The following is an 18,779-nucleotide window of genomic DNA, read 5'->3' as shown; positions in this document are numbered from 1 at the left end:
CAACTTCAAAAACCAATTAATTAAAACCACGCAACCCAAAAGCATAGTCCAGGAGCCATTCCATTCATAAAACTGCGCTATTCCATACTAACTTATTGCACTGAGAATTACTATCCAAAAGCTTGGTCCCACGTCCATGTCTTCACTTTCTTTCTGAAGGTCAGGAGAGAGGGGGGTGCTCTAATTTCACTGGGGAGGGAGTTCCCTAGCCAAGGGGCCACCACTGAGAAGGCCCTGTCTCTCGTCTCTACCAGTTGTGCCTGCGAAGGAGGTGGCATCAAGAGTAGGACTTCCCCGGAAGATCTTAACCTCTGAGATGGTTCATAGATAAGTTAGGACAGGTAAGTTGGGCCGGAACAGTTTAGGACAGAGGTTCTCAACCTGTGGCTCCCCTACAACTCCCATAAACCCCAGCCATTTTACCAGCTGTTAGGATTTCTGGGAGTTGGAGGCCAAAACATCTGGGGACCCACAGGTTGAGAAGCACTGGTTTAGGGCTTTATAGGCTAAAGACAGCACTTTGAATTGGTAGCAGACTAGCAACCTGTGGAGCTGGCATAATGGAGGTTGTATGCTCTCTGTATGCCGCTGCAATGACGAATCTGGCTGCCACCCACTGGAACACTTGAAGGCTCCAAATGGTATTCAAAGGCTTCTCAAGTTACGGGCACAACTGGCACACAAGTTTTAATTGTGCAAAAGCTCCCCTGGCCACCACCGAGACCTGAGGTTCCAGGCTCAGCAATGAGTCTGGGAGGACTCCTAAGCTGTGAACGTGTGTCTACAGGGTACATTCCTATACCCTGTTCAGCCTTGCAACTGACCAGGATTTCAAAGTATGTATGTATGCTTAAAATGCAGTAGCTATGTGCCGAGTGTAAATGTATTCCTGTGTGGAAAGAGTTAACTGAACCATGGAGGGAACGGCATTCCTAGAGAGGTCATAAATCATGTGTATAAAACAAATGGACAGCATCATGTGTTGTATGTCATACGTCACTCTGGAATGCAGGAGGTGTGGACTAGTACTGATAATGGTTAGTAAGCTTGCAATGTTATGATTTGGATGGTAAAGAAGCAAGTTTATGATGTGCTGAGTTTTAAGTAGCTTCTAATGTATATAGCTGTAAAATAAAGTAGTTTATAACCTAAAGTGGCTGTGATTGATCTGTTCCCGCCTTGCTGTGCTGCCGATGTCACTGACAAGTACCTCTGTTGTGTGAATTCAGTTTCAATTTGTTTGCCCTCATCCAGGCTGTCACAGCTGCCAAGCACTGGTTCAGGTTCTGAACAGCCTCCTTAGCAGTAAGTGGAAAGTCGTGGTAGAGTTGAATGCCATCTTCGTACAGATGGCATAGGACTCCAAAACTCTGGATGATCTCTCCCAGCGATTTCATGTAGATGTTAAACAACATAGATGATAGAATAATAGAATCTAAGAATTGGAAGAGACCTCATGGGCCATCCAGTTCAACCCCCTGTCCTGTTCCCTGCATAGATCATCCACTTAGGTGACCAAGGCTGTTTCAGTTCCATGTCCTGGTCTAAAGCCAGACTGTGACAGATCTAGATAATCTATTCTTCAAATAAAACTACATTACATCTCAAAGGAGTTGATTTTCTTCCTGTCGATTTCTTCACTGTCTAGATTTCACATCCAAACATAGAAATGGGAAATAGTGATTTTGACCTTCTGTACTGTTCGGTGATATATCTTAGAATCACAGAATCATAGAGTTGGAAGAGACCTCATGGGCTATCCAGTCCAACCCTCGCCAAGAAGCAGGAGAATTGCATTCAAAGCACCCCCGACAGATGACCATCCAGCCTCTGTTTAAAAGCCTCCAAAGAAGGAGCTTCCAACACACTCCGGGGCAGAGAGTTCCACTGCTGAACAGCTCTCACAGTCAGGAAGTTCTTCCTAATGTTCAGATGGAATCTCCTCTCTTGTAGTTTGACACTCCTAGTTCCTTTCGAGATGCCATTCAAGCCCTAGTCATCTTCTGATTTCCTGACTGCACTCTCCCTTTGGATTAATGATTGAACAAAGTTATGGGAAAATCCTGTACAATTTCAATATCTTTGTCATCTATTTTAAAGTTATGTAAACACAATCTGTGGTTGTTATTCTTGTTTTCTGAAGGCTCAGCTGTAAACCCGTCGTTGCCTTTCTTACTTGACTTTGCTTCCGTGTAATGTAAATAAATATCTGCTGGAAGAATTACATAACCTAACCCCTATATTGAATACCAATGTGGCACAATATGTGGATCAATGTTTAATGTGTGTGGCTAACAAACCATTGTTCAAACAAATTAGCCAGCAAAGATAGTGCAAAGTGTTTACTACCTATCTACTGCATATATAATTGTCCCACAAGCAGAATTTACATATATTTCAGCCAGGTTTAGATCTTTATTTCAATAGTACGTCTGTGGGAGAATAATGTTTTGTTTTGAGTGCCAGGGGACTCATGCAAATGAGATGCAGTTCAACAGCCTTGAGGTCTTTTGGGGTGGACTTCCTTCCATGCAAGGAAATGAAATTACTCAGCATTGCAAATAAACAAACAACATTCACTGCCCTTGAAGCCTGCTCTCCATAGAGGTGACCTAAATCTAGATGGGGAATAAGAAAGTGTACCGTTTTGGAGATATGAACTTATCTCCCCCTTCTCCAATACGGCAGGCCTTGGGGAGGTTCTCATTGCTTTGCTGGCTGTGTCAACCAGACACAGTGAAGACATCTGCCCTTGCGCTATGCTACTCTGCTGCTGAGTATGCATGCCCAGTGTGGAACACATCTCACCACACTAAAACAGTAGATGTGGCTCTTAATGAGACATGCCGCATTATCACGGGGTGTCTGAGCCCCACACCACTGGAGAAATTACACTGCTTAGCCGGTATTGCACCACCTGACATCCTCCGGGAAGTAGCAGCCAATAGTGAAAGGACCAAGGCAGAGACATCTCCAGCTCACCCCCTGTTTGGGCATCAGCCAGCACGACAACGACTTAAATCTAGAAATAGTTTTCTTAGATCTACAGAGACACTCGCTGGAACACCCCAGCAAGCGAGAGTCCAAAAGTGGCAGGCCCAAACCCAGCACCTCAATCCATGGGTGATACCAGATGAGAGACTCCCCCCTGGGCACCCAGAAGACTGGGCGACTTGGAAGAGATGCAGAGCCAATCTTAAGAAATGGGGCTACAGGGTGGAATCCTCGGCATGCGAGTGCGGAGAACAAACCACTGACCACCTGCTGCAATGCAACCTGTGCCCTACCACATGCACAATGGAGGACCTCCTTGCGACAACACCAGAGGCACTCCAAGTGGCCAGATACTGGTCAAAGGACATTTAACCAACTACCAAATTTGCAAAATCTCTGTGTTTTTTTTTTCTTTTTCTTTTTAATCTGTGTGTTTGTTTTGCTCTGTTAGAATTGTAATACAATGGCATGGTTGCTGATGACACGATAAATAAATATGCTGGCTGGTGGTGATGGGATCTGTAATACAACGTCCACAGAGTGTTGAGGAAGGCTAGCGTTTCTTAGGTTCTTAGAATCATAGAATCCTAGAGTTGGAAGAGACCTTGTGGGCCATCCAGTCCAACCCCATTTTCCAAGAAGCAGGAAAATTGCATTCAAAGCACCCCTGACAGATGGCCACCCGGCCTCTGCTTAATAGCCTCCAAAGAAAGAGCCTCCACCACCACAGCAAGAATTCCACTACTGAACAGCTCTCCTTAGAGTCAGGAAGAAAGGAGGTTCCATCTGAACATTAGGAAGAACTTCCTGACTGTGAGAGTTGTTCAGCAATGGAACTCTCTGCCCCAGAGTGTGGCGGAGGCTCCTTATTTGGAGGCTTTGAAACAGAGGCTGGATGGTCATCTGTCGGGGGTGCTTTGAATGCTTCCTGCTTTGAATGCTTTCCTGCTTCTTGGCAGGGGGTTGGACTGGATGGCCCACAAGGTCTCTAGGATTCTATGATTCTTCCTAATAATCAGGTGAAATCTCCTTTCCTGTAGTTTGAGGCCATTGTTCCGCATCCTAGTCTCCAGAGCAGGAGAAAACAAGCCTGCTCCCTCCTCCCTATGACTTCCCGCCACATATTTATACATATCTTTATGCTGATCATTGTATGCATTGTATGTGGGCATCTATGGGGCTGAAGGTATACTATTTTTATTTATTTATTGTGTCAGAAGCAAATTGAGAATACTGTTATAATTTGCAGAAAAACCACAAACAAAGTTAAAAACTTGTCATTATGCTAAATATCCTTTGACCGCTTGGAATGCCTCTGGTGTGAGAAGGTCCTCCATTGTGCATGTGGCAGGGCTCAGGCTGTATTGTAGTAGGTGGTCTATGGTCTGTTCTTCTCCACACTCGCGTGTTGTGGACTCCACTTTGTAGTCCCATTTCTTAAGATTGGCTCTCCATCTTGTGGTGCCAGAACACAATCTGTTCAGTGCCTTCCAAGTCGCCAGTCTTCTGTGAGCCCAGGAGGGAGTTTCTTATCCAGCACCAGCCACCGATTTAGGTTCTGGGTTTTAACCTGCCACTTTTGGACTCTTGCTTGCTGAGGTGTTCCTGCATAAGGTAAAGGTTTTCCTCTGACATTAAGTCCAGTTGTGTTCAACTCTGGGGTGTGATGCTCATCTCAATTTCTAAACTGAAGAGCTGGCATTGTCCATAGACACCTCCAAGGTCATGTGGCTGGCACGACTGCATGGTGCGGTACCTATTGATCCACTCACATTTGGATGTTTTCGAACTGCTAGGTTGGCTGGAGCTGGGGCTGACAGAGGAAGCTCACGCCGTTCCCCGGATTCGAACCTGCGACCTTTCGGTCAACAAGCTTAGCAGCTCAGCGCTTTAACCACTTTTGGACTCTTGCTTGCTCAGGTGTTCCTGCATATATATATATATATATATATATATATATATATATATGACATTTATATGCCTCCCTTCTCACTTTGAGGGGGACTCAGAGCGGCTACAATATAATAGTATAATTTCTCCAATGGTGTAGGGTGTAGACATCCTGTGATATTACGGCATGTCTCATTAAGAGCCACATCTGCTGTTTTAACGTGGTGAGATGCATTCCACGCTGGGCATGGTATACTATTAATGTTGCAAAAGAAAAATAAATGAAAATGCATGCCGCAATGTTGTAGACCAGCCTTCAAGGCTGAGGCAAGTTGAGTTTGGAAAGGTTTCACAAAACAGAGTCCTTGAGTAAAGGAGACTTTCTGAAATTCTGAAAGAGAGGGTTAAAAGGAAGTTTGGAGAAGTCTAGAAATAGACCAAAAGCTTTTGATGAATAATTTACTTTGGACTTTGATGAAATAGGGGTGGGAGAGAAAAAGAGAATGTCATGAAACACAAAGGTGCTCCAAATGAAGCTTGGAAGAAAGAGGTACCATTTTTCAAAGAACGTTTCCTCTGCCAAAGTTCCTTACAGAAAAAAATTAAAAAAACAAAAACCAAGCAGTAAGTTTATGTGGAATATCAGCAGGTATTCTTCCCCAAAAAGAATAATACCGGAATATATTAATAGAAACATGTCCCACTTTTCTGTTCAAAAATACAAGGCAATAATCATACAAACCATAAAACAATAATAAAAAGACAGTATCCCAAAGATCATCCAATTCGAAATTAAAACCAGCGAACCATTACTGAGAGATGCAATCTGTTTTCACTTGTAAATAAATAAGCCCAAATTCTACATCACGGTAAACATCCATAGCTGAAAAGCTGCAAACACTAATTAGTGTTGGAAATAGCAACCTTCTACAAGCCTACTAGTTATTTATTATATATATAATTCAGATTGCTTACTATATTTTGATGTAGTTTTTCCATTAATTCTATGTTGTTTGAGGTTGTGGGAGAGGCTACAGACCGTGTAACCAGATCTGGGACTATTCAGACTGAGACTCTATTTTAGAAGTTTTGTTTTGCATCAGAAGCAGGACAGCACAGTTTAGAAGTGCGTAGTGTCAGTATGTTACAGTGTGTAGTCAGTCTGTATTGATGTTCAGTAATATATTCGACTGAAGACAGTGTTATTCTGCATTCAACAAAGAAGAGACTGAAACAGAAGGATTTAAGTGAGAGCAGGACAATAGGGAAGGCTGAGCGAAGGAAGATAGATGCTTTTGAACTGTGGTGTTGGAGGAAAGTGCTGAGAGTGTCCTGGACAGTGAGAAGATCCAACCAGTCCATACTTCAAGAAATCAAGTTCGACTGCTCATTGGAGGGAAGGATAGTAGAGGCCAAGATGAAGTACTTTAGCCACATCATGAGAAGAAAGGAAAGCTTAGAGAAGAGAATGATGCTGGGGAAAATGGAAGGAAAAAGGAAGAGGGGCCGAGCAAGGGCAAGATGGATGAATGGTATCCTTGAAGTGACTGGATTGACCTTGAAGGAGCTGGGGGTAGTGACGACCAACAGGGAGCTCTGGCGTGGACTGGTCCATGAAGTCACGAAGAGTCGGAAACGACTGAATGAATGAACAACAACAACTGTTTAAACTTTCAACCAATAAGAAATGTACCTGTATGCTGAATACATGAAGTTTGTAAGTAAATCAACTATGTTACTTTTAACCCAAACTACCAATTTTTCATCACTTGAGAGCACGATTTAAACGCAATATATGTAATGGGAGAGTAGATGTTTTTGGGTAACTGAAATAACACTTCTGAAGATCTGCTGTATATTCTATGCATTGGCATATCTTTGTTCCTAACATTTCAGCGAGATGACCAGGTATATAATAGTAGTAGTAGTAGTAGTAGTAGTAGTAATAATTTATTTATACCTTGCCACGATCTCCCCAAGGGACTCGGAGCGACTTACATGAGGCCAAGCCCAACAACACATCAATAAAAACAACAGGAAAGCAAAATAAACAGTACAATTAATATAACTCACACATATTCAGCCTAACAACTGAGAAACTTAATTTGCCTTGCATGAATATTAGTAGATATTTATACTAAGGAGAAGATTCACTCAAAAGAGTATTTAACTCTTCTCAAGAAGAACATTTTTGCTGGACTGGTGCGGAGCTTTGGCGTAGAGTGCTACCAGTATGCAGATGATACCCGGCTACTCTTGCGTCTCGAACCTGGGACAACTGCGATTCCTGAGAACTTTAGGCTGTGTTTGGAAGCAGTGATGAGTTGGCTGCGAGCAAGCAGACTAAAAGTGAATCCTGCAAAAACTGAGATACTCTGGCCCGGCCAGCCACCAGAATTAATCCAGTCTCTGCCTGATTTCGATGGGGAAGCTCTGGTTCCGTCTGCCACTGTTAAAAGCCTTGGGATTGTGTTGGACTCATCGCTGACGATGGAGGCCCAGATCACTGCCATAAGTAAGCACGCCTTTTTTCATCTTCGACAGGCAAGGAAATTGGCATCCTACCTTTTGGTAGAAGCATTGGCAACGGTAATCCACGCAACAGTCACCACGAGGTTGGACTATTGCAACGCCTTATATGCCAGCCTTCCGAAGTCAACAACTCAGAAGATTCGGATGGTCCAAAATGCGGCAGCCAGGCTGCTAGCAGGATCATCTATAAGATCCCATATTACACCGATTCTGCAACAACTGCATTGGCTACCAATAGAACATCGGATTTCTTACAAGATACAGATCCTGACATTTAGAGCTCAAAATGGCCAAGGACCTTTATATCTTAGGGAACGCCTCATTCCTTTTCCCCATCAGTGGTCACCTCGATCCACCCAGGAAAATCTCGTCTACATACCGGGCCCTAGGGAGGTACACCTGGAAGCTACAAGGCGTAGAGCTTTTTCGACCTATGCTCCAATTCTGTGGAACTCATTGCCTCCATATATTAGAGCAATGTCGGAGTTGCGACCTTTTGTAAAGGCACTCAAGACTTGGCTGATTGGTTGTGCATTTAAATAATCAGAACTAATTTGCCAAATAGTCACTGTTGAATGTTTTTATGTTGAATGTTTTTATATTGTGTAAATGCTATTTTAGACTGTAAGTTGCTCGGAGCATCTTGGTGGAGAGCGACTAATTAAGAAATAAAGTGAAGTGGGTTGTGATTATTCCAGATAGTGTGAATGGCAATTAATATCCAAAAGGTCACATTTCCAAAAGGCTATGGAGAATTTTTGGTTTCCCAAAAGGCTATGATCTCTAAAAGGTCATGCCTTTCCAAAAATTAGTGAATTGTGAAGATGGGCTATGGGTACTTGCGATGTTCATTGGAAATGGATAATTGTGCACTGAATATTTGTGATACATGCTTATGATGCACGTTGGGCACTTCTGTTGTAATTCAGCACTTTCTATCAAATGTCCAAATGTGTATAGTTATCCTGATACACACTGGTGATCTTTGCATATTGGGACAACGGCACATCCGTTACTCAAGTAGCTAGCACTGCATAGTAAATGCACATTATGGTATAATTGCTGCCCCTGAGTGAGTACAGACTTTGCAAAACTACTGTACTCACTTCTATTTTGTGTACATGGTCGCTTATGTATGAAGATGTTCATGTAGTGGAAATGCGCATTTTCCTAAGTGTGATTCTTACATAGTGGAAGGAAGACTTCACGTTGCTTCTCGGTAGCCATCTGTGACTTTGACTCCCAAATGCAATGTTTTGAATATAGATCCTGGCAGCTGTAGTTCAGAATGACCTTCCTGTCTAGCCTTGTCACGCAGGCTTATCGCAATTTAAATAGGCATTTGTGTTCGCAGAAGTTTAGTGTGCATGACTACACAAGGAATTCTATTCAGCTCAGATGATGTTATACAGAACACATTACACATCTAATAGCGACTAGAGAGGATTGGTTCAAGTGGGGTATTGATGACTCAAATGAGCTGTGGACATGCCTGTAAACACCTCATTTAGAAGCTCAGTCTTTGTCTTCCTGAGAGTAGCAGTTGTATTCAGAAGCAGTTTACTGACCTAGATTGAGCAAATGGTGTTTAGGACATGCTAATTATTCATATTATTTGCTAACTCAGGACTTCCATGCTGGGCTGTGCTTGCTTGCAGAGGCAACTGCCCAACCAAAATGGCTATTCACCAGCAACGACAGATCATATAACAGAAACAACGGACAGAGCCATCAGCCCTTGGGGAAAATCAGCTGAGGAGTGATGTCAATGAGTTTCAAGATGGCAGTGGTTTGGTCAGTGATCTTGATGCAGAGAATGACCAGGAGATCCCTGTTCAAAGTGTAGTTTCCCATGAGAATGTCCCTGAGGGGTGTGGGGATGATGGTGTGCTTTCTGAATTGTTACCAGAGAGTTCCCATGATACAGGACATGAAAACAGCTCGACACCTGGCCCAGCTGCAGAAATTAATGAGCAAATAGATAATGAGCAAATAGGTAGATGAGAGGAGATCAGTCAAAACAGGAGAGCCTAATAGTGGATTCGGTGTTCTGCCAGGCTCAGAGAGAAAAAGATAAGAAATTCTCAGCTACAGCGAAACCAATTTCTGAGCACTAGAGACATAGCTAACAAGAAGATAAAATGTACTGTTGAAGGCTTTCATGGCTGGAAGGATGCTTGCCATAGATGCAGGCGAAACGTCAGGAGAAATGCCTCTAGAACATGGCCATATAGCCCGAAAAAACCCACAAGAACCTAAAGAAGATAAAAGTCCCAAGTTCAGGATATGTAGTCAGATGAAGCATCATTTGGAATCAAGTCAAGATCTCATCCTTGTTTCATGGAAGTTTTGCTTGGAAAATTCATGTTTTAAGAGGCTTTGTTTAATGGTTTTGATTCTTATCATAGAATCAAAGAGTTGGAAGAGACCTCATGGGCCATTCAGTCCAACCCCATTCTGCCAAGAAGCAGGAATATTGCATTCAAATCACCCCTGACAGATGGCCATCCAGCCTCTGTTTAAAAGCTTCCAAAGAAGGAGCCTCCACCACACTCCGGGGCAGAGAGTTCCATTGCTGAACGGCTCTCACAGTCAGGAAGTTCTTCCTCATGTTCAGATGGAATCTCCTTTCTTGTAGTTTGAAGCCATTGTTCCATTGCGTCCTAGTCTCCAGGGAAGCAGAAAACAAGCTTGCTCCCTCCTCCCTGTGACTTCCTCTCACATATTTATACATGGCTATCATATCTCCTCTCAGCCTTCTCTTCTTCAGGCTAAACATGCCCAGCTCTTTAAGCCTCTCCCCATAGGGCTTGTTCTCCAGACCCTTGATCATTTTAGTCGCCCTCCTCTGGACACATTCCAGCTTGTCAACATCTCACTTCAATTGTGGTGCCCAGAATTGGACACAATATTCCAGGTGTGGTCTAACCAAAGCGGAATAGAGCATGGGGAGCATGACTTCCCTAGATCTAGACACTATGCTCCTCTTGATGCAGGCTGCGATATCACATTTTTTTGCTGCGATATCACATTGTTGGCTCAGGTTTAACTTGTTGTCCACGAGGACTCCAAGATCTTTTTCACACGTACTGCTCTCAAGCCTCTTAGATTCTATGGTTTTATATTCATGCCTTGGATTCATGTTTCCTGATTTCTTGCATTTTAATTGGGAAGTTTTGACTTTGTTTTTATGGGATTTGTTGGACTATTACCTTGGACTACTTTGCTCCTGCTTATCTTCCTACCTAATTGGATTTACCTATTTCTTTAAAGTGGTTTTTTTTTACTTTACTGCTTTTTAATTATCTTCAGTAAAAGGATTGTTTCCCATACAATGGTGTGGTGTTTAAAGTCAGAAGGCTTTTTCCTGTTCTGGAGTGCAACACCACTATACCCCACAACATTTCACAGATAAAAACAGGGATACATGTGGTTAAGCAACATCAAGGTGGCAAAGTTATTAATAATGAAGATCACATGAGGTAGGACAGACTGCAGCAGTTTGATTTGCCTTGGCCTATGGAAGGGCATGATTCCACCTCCTTTATTGGTTCCCTATGTAACAAAATTTGAAAAAGTTTCTGCTTCTGGTTTGAAAATGTTATCTATTGTTTAACTGTGTGGTACTCTAAACACCTTTGCCGAAGCATATGAGAAGCTTGGCCTGTCATTGAACATCAAGAAAACCAAAGTGCTCTTCCAGCAACACCAGCCAATCCCTCTGCAATGCCAGAAATATAGCTTAATGCTTAGTGCATGTTCTGGGACAGCCGCACCAGGAGCTCCAGCTTACCTTGCTATTTGTTGATTGCTGCATGTATTTTAAAGTTCTATGCCTTTGCAGTTAGATGGCTTTCCTTACTTTGCAGCTATTGGGTCAATTGCTTGTCAATTATTATTAGGTTCTCTAGTCCTGCCTCCTTTTTGGGCTTTGGAGGGAAGTGAGCCATTTTGTTAGTTAGTCTAAGCCAGTGGTTCTCAACCTTCCTAATGCCGCGACCCCTTAACACAGTTCCTCATGTTGTGGTGACCCCCAACCAGCAAATTATTTTCATGACAATTTCACAACTGTAATTTTGCTACTGTTATGAAGCATAATGTAAATATCTGATATGCAGGATGTATTTTCATTCACTGGACCACATTTGGCAAAAATACCCAATCCACCCAAATTTGAACTCTGGTGGCATTGGGTGGGGGATTGATTTTGTCATTTGGGAGTTGTAGTTGCTGGGATTTATAGTTCACCAACGATCAAAGAGCATTCTGAACCCCACCAAGATTAGAATTGGGCCAAACTTCCCACATAGAACCCCCTTGACACACAGAAAATACTGTGTCTTTGGCGACCCCTCTGACACCCCCTCGCAACCCCTCCAGGGGTCCTGACCCCCAGGTTGAGAAACACTGGTCTAAGCTAAGTTAATCAATGTATAGGATGTGTGTGACTTCCCCTGTACAAAGGCTTGAACCTTTAAGAATCTTCAGGGAAAGAACGCCAGGGAAGCATTCCCACAGCTTTAAGCAATCCAGCAGAGAACAGCTTTAAGAACTCCAGGAAAACAGCCTTAAAGACTAAAGAACTCCAGCTGGAGAATGTCCACTGCCTTGCTGGTAGGTCCACTCGGCGTCTGAGAAGCAGTTCGGTCTGGTAGCGGAGCACGCATCAGCGAGGGTTGGATTTTAGTCAGCCTGGGAGAAGTTAAAAAGGGGGGATTTTCCTTTAAAGAAAAGTTATTGAAGATAGTGCCTGTCCCCTGTGGACAAGATTGAGAGAACCAATACTTTATCAAGAAAGCCTTGCAGTTCCTGTTTGATTTCATTAATAAAAGATTTTGTTGTACTTCTCAAGCCATCTGAAAATTCCTTGTAAAGGAAGCCTCTGAGAACTTCTCCTTGGGCTTCCCGCTGGGCAAAGGTTACACATCCTATTTTAAAGCCAACCAAATACAGGCCCAGCGGTGACAGAACAGTGCATAACTTCTGAGTAATTCTCTGATGTAAAAACACACCAAAGATGTACATGAACCATGCCCTGCTTTCTTTTTCAAATGAGAGTAATTTCTGACTGTTTCGCAGTTCTGATTTCTTCTTTCCACACTGAAACCCTTCTTCCTTGCCACTTCATAGTCTTGTGCCTTGAGGAAGATCTTATCTGATTCTCAGCTCACTCAGAATAGAACTAGGCAGATGTAGTCAGCATTTTTTTCCATCTATGTGAGTCATTAGGGTCAGAGAAACAGGCTCCTTAGGTATATCCAAGTGTCAGTTTTTAAGGAATTGACTACTAGTGAGTGCTTTTAAACAGTGAATGTTGGACTATGACTTTGGAAATCAGGATGCACATCTCAAATGACATACTCTCTGCCCCAGAAAGCTCTATAATAGGGTTGCCGTAAGTCAGAAATGACTTGAAGACACAAACAAACTGCTTTACTTATCTTTGTCTTTTATGGGTTTGTTCAATTGCATTTAACAACAACGTCACGTATGTTTCTTCTTATGTCTCATGTGTCATTTTACCTGTATTAATTTCAATTTCTTTAAGCTTTTGAGAAACAAGTGTGAAAGAGCTGAATCAGTCAAACACTCTCATTGCTAATAATGCAAATGTGTTGTCAGTTTTCACGGCCAGAATCACTGGGCTGCTGTGTTTTCAAGCTCTTTGGCCTTGTTCCAGCAGCATTCTCTCCTGATGTTTCACCTGGATCTGTGGCTGCCATCCTCAGAGGTTTGTTCAGAGGTCTGTTGGGAATTAGGCAAATGGGTTGTATATATGAATGTTGCAAAATGAGCGAGTTTGAATAGCATTGAGTAGCCATGAAGTTTGGAAAGTCAACCAGTAAGGGTATCTGCCTAGAGGTAGCCTGGCTGTTGTTGCCGGGAGGCACCCTCTGTGGAATGATGTCCAGGTTGGGGGAAAGACCCCTTGGCTGTTTGAAGCAAGTGTGAATGTTGCAAAATGACCAAGCTTGAATAGCATGAGTAGCCATGATGCTGCAAAGTCAATCAGTGAAGGTATCTGCATAGAGGTAGCCTCACTGTTGTTGCCTGGAGGCACCCTCTACAAAATGATGTCCAGGGTGGGAGAATGAACCTCTGTCTGTTTGAAGCAAATGTGATTATTGCAAAAGGAGCAAGCTTGGATAGAATTGAGGAGCCATGAAGTTTGCAGTCAATCAGTGAGGGTATCTGCATAGAGATAGCCTGGCTGTTGTTGCCTGGAGGCACACATTATTATTTACAATTAAGTAGCCACCTGCACATTATTCCACTGAAGGTGCTTCCAGGCAACAACAGCCAGGCTACCTTTATGCAGATACCCTCACAGATTGACTTCATGGCTACTTAATTGAAACATCCACACTTGCTTCAAACAGGCAAGTGTTCTTTCTCCCACCCTGGACATCATTCCATAAAGTGTGCCTCCAGGCAACAATAGCCAGACTACCTCTATGCATGTACCCTTACTGATTGACTTTGCAAACTTCATGGCTCCTCAATTCGATCCAAGCTTGTTCCTTTTGCAACATTCACACTTGCTTCATACAGGCAAGGGTTCTTTCTCCCGCGTTGGACGTTATTCCACAGAGGGTGCTTCCAGGCAACAACAGCCAGGCTACCGTTACGCAGATACCCTCACTGATTGACTTCATGGCTACTTAATTGCAACATCCACACTTGCTTCACACAGACAAGGGTTCTTTCTCCCACTGTGGACATCATTCCACAGAGGGTGTCTCCAGGCAACAACAGCCAGGCTACCTCTCTACAGGTACCCTCACTGATTGACTTTGCAAACTTCATAGCTACTTAATTGCTTAACATCCACACTTGCTTCAAGCAGGCAAGAGTTATTTCTCTCACCCTGGACATCATTTCACAGAGGGTGCCTCTAGGTAACAAGAGCCAGGTTACCTCTCTGCAGATACCCTCACTGATTGCCTTCATGGCTACTTAATTGCAACATCCACACGTGCTTCAGACAGACAAGGGTTCTTTCTCCCACCTTGGATGTTATTCCACAGAGGGTGCTTCCAGGCAATAACAGCCAGTCTACCTTTATGCAGATTCCCTCACTGATTGACTTCATGGCTATTTAATTGCAACATCCACACTTGCTTCAAACAGGCAAATGTTCTTTCTCTCCCCCTGAACACCATTCCATAAAGTGTACCTCCAGGCAACAACAGCCAGGCTACCTCTATGCACATACCCTCACCAACTGACTTTGAAAACTTCATTACTCCTAAATTTTGTCCAAGCTTGCTCTTTTTGCAATATCCACACTTGCTTCAAACAGTCAGGGGTTCTTTCTCCCACCCGGGACATCATTTCACATAGGTTGCCTCCAGGCAACAACAGCCCAGCTACCTCTCTGCAGATACCCTCACTGATTGACTTTGCAAACTTCATGGCTACTTAATTGCAACATCTACACTTGCTTCAAACAGACAAGGGGTCTTTCTCCCACCCTGGACATCATTCCACAGAGGGTGCCTTCAGGCGACAACAGCCAGGCTACCTCTATGCAGGTACCCTCACTGATTGACTTTGCCGCTTCATGGCTCCTGAGTGCCAACTCAACTTTGCTGACTGCAACATTCACACAGACCTTATAAATCTACACGTCCCAGGATTCAAATGCATCAAATTGCATTATGCTTCTTCAGCGTTGAATCTGCACACCATGTTTCCAGATTCCAAGCTAGTTTCCCCATTTCCTGGGACGTTCCCGCCTCTGAGAGGCTCCCATTGGCTCTGATTCCTCGGGAGGCGGGGCTATAGGGAGAGCGATCCAATCAGAGCAGCGGAACAGTTTACCGCTAGCCTCCCGCTTCACTAGCATAGGACGGCAGTCCCTTGCGTTGCCTTGGTAACGCCGAATAGAACCCTGGGACTTGAAGTCTAGGGCGGGGCGTTTAGAATGCCCAGCTATCCATCTCCTGGGCCTCGCTGGACTACAAGCCCCAGAGTTCAATGGGACGTCCTTAAAGGGGCAGAACCATTTTGCTGTTTATTAAGGGGAGCAGTGGGAAGAGGGTAAACTACAACTCCCATTATGGTGAGTCAGTCCTCTAAACCCCTCCAGTAGGTTGAGTTAGTCATGGGGGTTTTGTGTGCCAAGTTTGGTCCATCATCCGTGGAGGTCAGAGTTTCTCTGGTTGTGGGTGAACTACAACTCCCAGAAAGTAAGGTCAGTTTCCCTCAAACCCCACCAGTAATCAGATATCAGGTATGTTTGTCTAGTTTGGTCCAGATCCATCTGTGTTTGTGTTCACAGTGCACTCTGGGTGTAGGTGAACTACAACTCCCCCAAATCAAGGTCAATTTTCCCCAAAGACCTCCAGTATTGTTTGCTGGTCATCAGGGCTCTGTGTGCCAAGCTTGGTCCAATTCCATCTTTGGTGGAATTCAGAGCACTCCTTGATTGCAGGTGAACTATAAATCCCAGTACCTAAAACTCCAAAATGGCCAGGTCAATTCCCCTCAAAACCCAGCAGTATTCAAATTTGAGCATATCAGGTATGCATGCCAAGTTTGGTCCAGATCCATTATTGTTTGGGTTCATACAAGGAGATGTAGGTGAACTACAACTCCTATATTGTCGAAGGCTTTCATGGCCGGAATCACTGGGTTGTTGTAGGTTTTTTCGAGCTATATGGCCATGTTCTAGAGGCATTCTCTCCTGACGTTTCGCCTGCATCTATGGCAAGCATCCTCAGAGGTAGTGAGGTCTGTTGGAACTAGGAAAAAGGGTTTATATATCTGTGGAATGACCAGGGTGGGACAAAGGACTCTTGTCTGCTGGAGCTAGGTGTGAATGTTTCAACTGACCACCTTGATTAGCATTTAATGGCCTGGAAGTGCCTGGAGAAATCTTTTGTTGGGTGATTAGACATCTAATCAGGGACATCTAATCACCTCTCAACAATCACCTCTCCAGGCACTTCCAGGCCATTATATGCTAATCAAGGTGGTCAGTTGAAACAGTCACACCTAGCTCCAGCAGACAAGAGTCCTTTGTCTCACCCTGGTCCTTCCACAGATATATAAACCTTTTCCCCTAATTCCAACAGACCTCACTACCTCTGAGGATGCTTGCCATAGATGCAGGCGAAACGTCAGGAGAGAATGCCTCTAGACCATGGTCATATAGCCCGAAAAAACCTACAACAACCCACAACTCCCATAAATCCCTCCAGTATTTTTTGTTGGTCATGGAGGTTCTGTGTGCCAAGTTAGCTCCAGGTCTATCGTTGGTGGAGTTCAGAGTGTTCTTAGATTGCAGGTGAACTATAAATCCCAGTACCTACAACTCTAAAATGTCCAGGACAATTCCCCTCAAAACCCAACAGTATTAAAATTTGAGCATATCGGGTATGCATGCCAAGTTTGGTCCAGATCCATCCTTGTTTGGGTTCGTACAAGGAGATGTAGGTGAACTACAACTCCTATAAATCCCTCCAAAGAGCTCCTGTATTTTTGTTGGTCATGTGGGCTCTGTGTGCCAAGTTTGGTCCAATTACAACTTTGGAGGAGTTCTGTGTACCAAGTTAGTTCCAGGTCTATCATTAGTGGAGTTCAGAGTGCTCTTAGATTGCAGGTGAACTATAAACTCCAAAATGTCCAGGCCAGTTCCCCTCAAAACCCACCAGTATTCAAATTTGAGCATATCGGGTATGCAGGCCAAGTATGGTCCAAATCCATCCTTGTTTGGGTTCGTACAAGGAGATGTAGGTGAACTACAACTCCTATAAATCCCTCCAAAGACCTCCAGTATTTTTTGTTGGTCATGGAGGTTCTGTGTGCCAAGTTAGTTCCAGGTCTATCATTGGTGGAGTTCAGAGTGTTCATAGATTGCAGGTGAACTATAAATCCCAGTACCTACAACTCCAAAATGTCGAGGGCAATTCCACTCAAATCCCACCAGTATTAAAATTCAGGTATATTGGGTATGCATGCCAAGTATGGTTCAGATCCATCCTTGTTTGGGTTCATACAAGGAGATGTAGGTGAACTATAACTCCTATAAATCCCTCCAAGAACCTCCAATATTTTTTTTGTTGTCATGGAGGTTCTGTGTGCCAAGTTAGTTCCAGGTCTATCATTGGTGGAGTTCAGAGTGTTCTTAGATTGTAGGTGAACTATAAATCCCAGGACTTACAACTTCTATAAATCATGGTGAATTATCCCCAAACCTCTCTAGTATATTAAGTTGCTGATGATAGAATCAAAGAGTTGGAAGAGACCTCATGGGCCATCCAGTCCAACCCCCTGCCAAGAAGCAGGAAAATTGCATTCAAAGCACCACCGACAGATGGCCACCCAGCCTCTGTTTAAAAGCTTCCAAAGAAGGAGCCTCCGCCACACTCCGGGGCAGAGAGTTCCACTGCTGAACGGCTCTCACAGTCAGGAAGTTCTTTCTAATGTTCAGATGGAATCAGTTCCTCTGTTTGCTGTGTGCCATAGAAAAGAATAGGAAAGGGTTAAGGGAGAGGCAGGGGGGGATGTCATGCAAATTCCACACCAATGGAGAGAGAAAGGAACACTGGGATGCCTGTGGTGGAGGAAAAACACAAAATCTATGATGGAATTGTCCCTGTAAGAAAGCCTTCACTTGGGTGGTGGGAAGTATGGTGTTGGTAGAGGATATTGGCAAGGCTCTTGGACTTGTTTACGGTACTCGCTATAACTTGCAATGTTATTGGAGGGACATCCATTGGTATCTCCCGAGTAGTGAGAGTTACAGCTAATTGTGGAAGTGGGAGCCTGTCTGTGTAAGTGAGTGGTTCACAACCTTACAAATACCGCTACCCCTTTTAATACATTTTCTTATGTTGTGGTGACCCCCAACGATACAATTATTTTCATTGTTACTTCATAACTGTAATTTTGTTACTGTTCTGAATCGTGATGTAAATATCTGATATGTAGGTTGTTTGGCACAAATATCCGATTTGGCACAAATATCCAGTACGTCCAAATTTGAATACTGGTGGGGTTGGGGGGGGGGGGATTGATTTTGTCATTTGGGTAGGTAGTGGCTGGAATTTATAGTTCACCTACAATCAAAGAGCATTCCAAACTCCACCAATGATGGAATTGAACCAAACGTGGTGCATAGAACTCCCATGACAAGAGAAAATACTAGAAATACTTGGTGGGGATTGACCTTGAGTTTTGGAGTTGTAGTTCACCTGCATCCAGACAGCACTGTGGACTCAAGCGATGATGGATCTGGACCAAACTTGGCACGAATACGCAATACGCCCAAATGTGAACACTGGTGGAGTTTGGGCCAAAATAGACTTGACATTTGGAAGTTGTAGTTGCTTGGATTTATAGTTCACCTACAATCA

Source organism: Anolis sagrei, chromosome 4 (genome assembly GCF_037176765.1).
Source record: "Anolis sagrei isolate rAnoSag1 chromosome 4, rAnoSag1.mat, whole genome shotgun sequence".
NCBI classification, from domain to species: Eukaryota; Metazoa; Chordata; class Lepidosauria; order Squamata; family Dactyloidae; genus Anolis; species Anolis sagrei.
Note: the sequence above shows the minus strand (reverse complement) of the source record.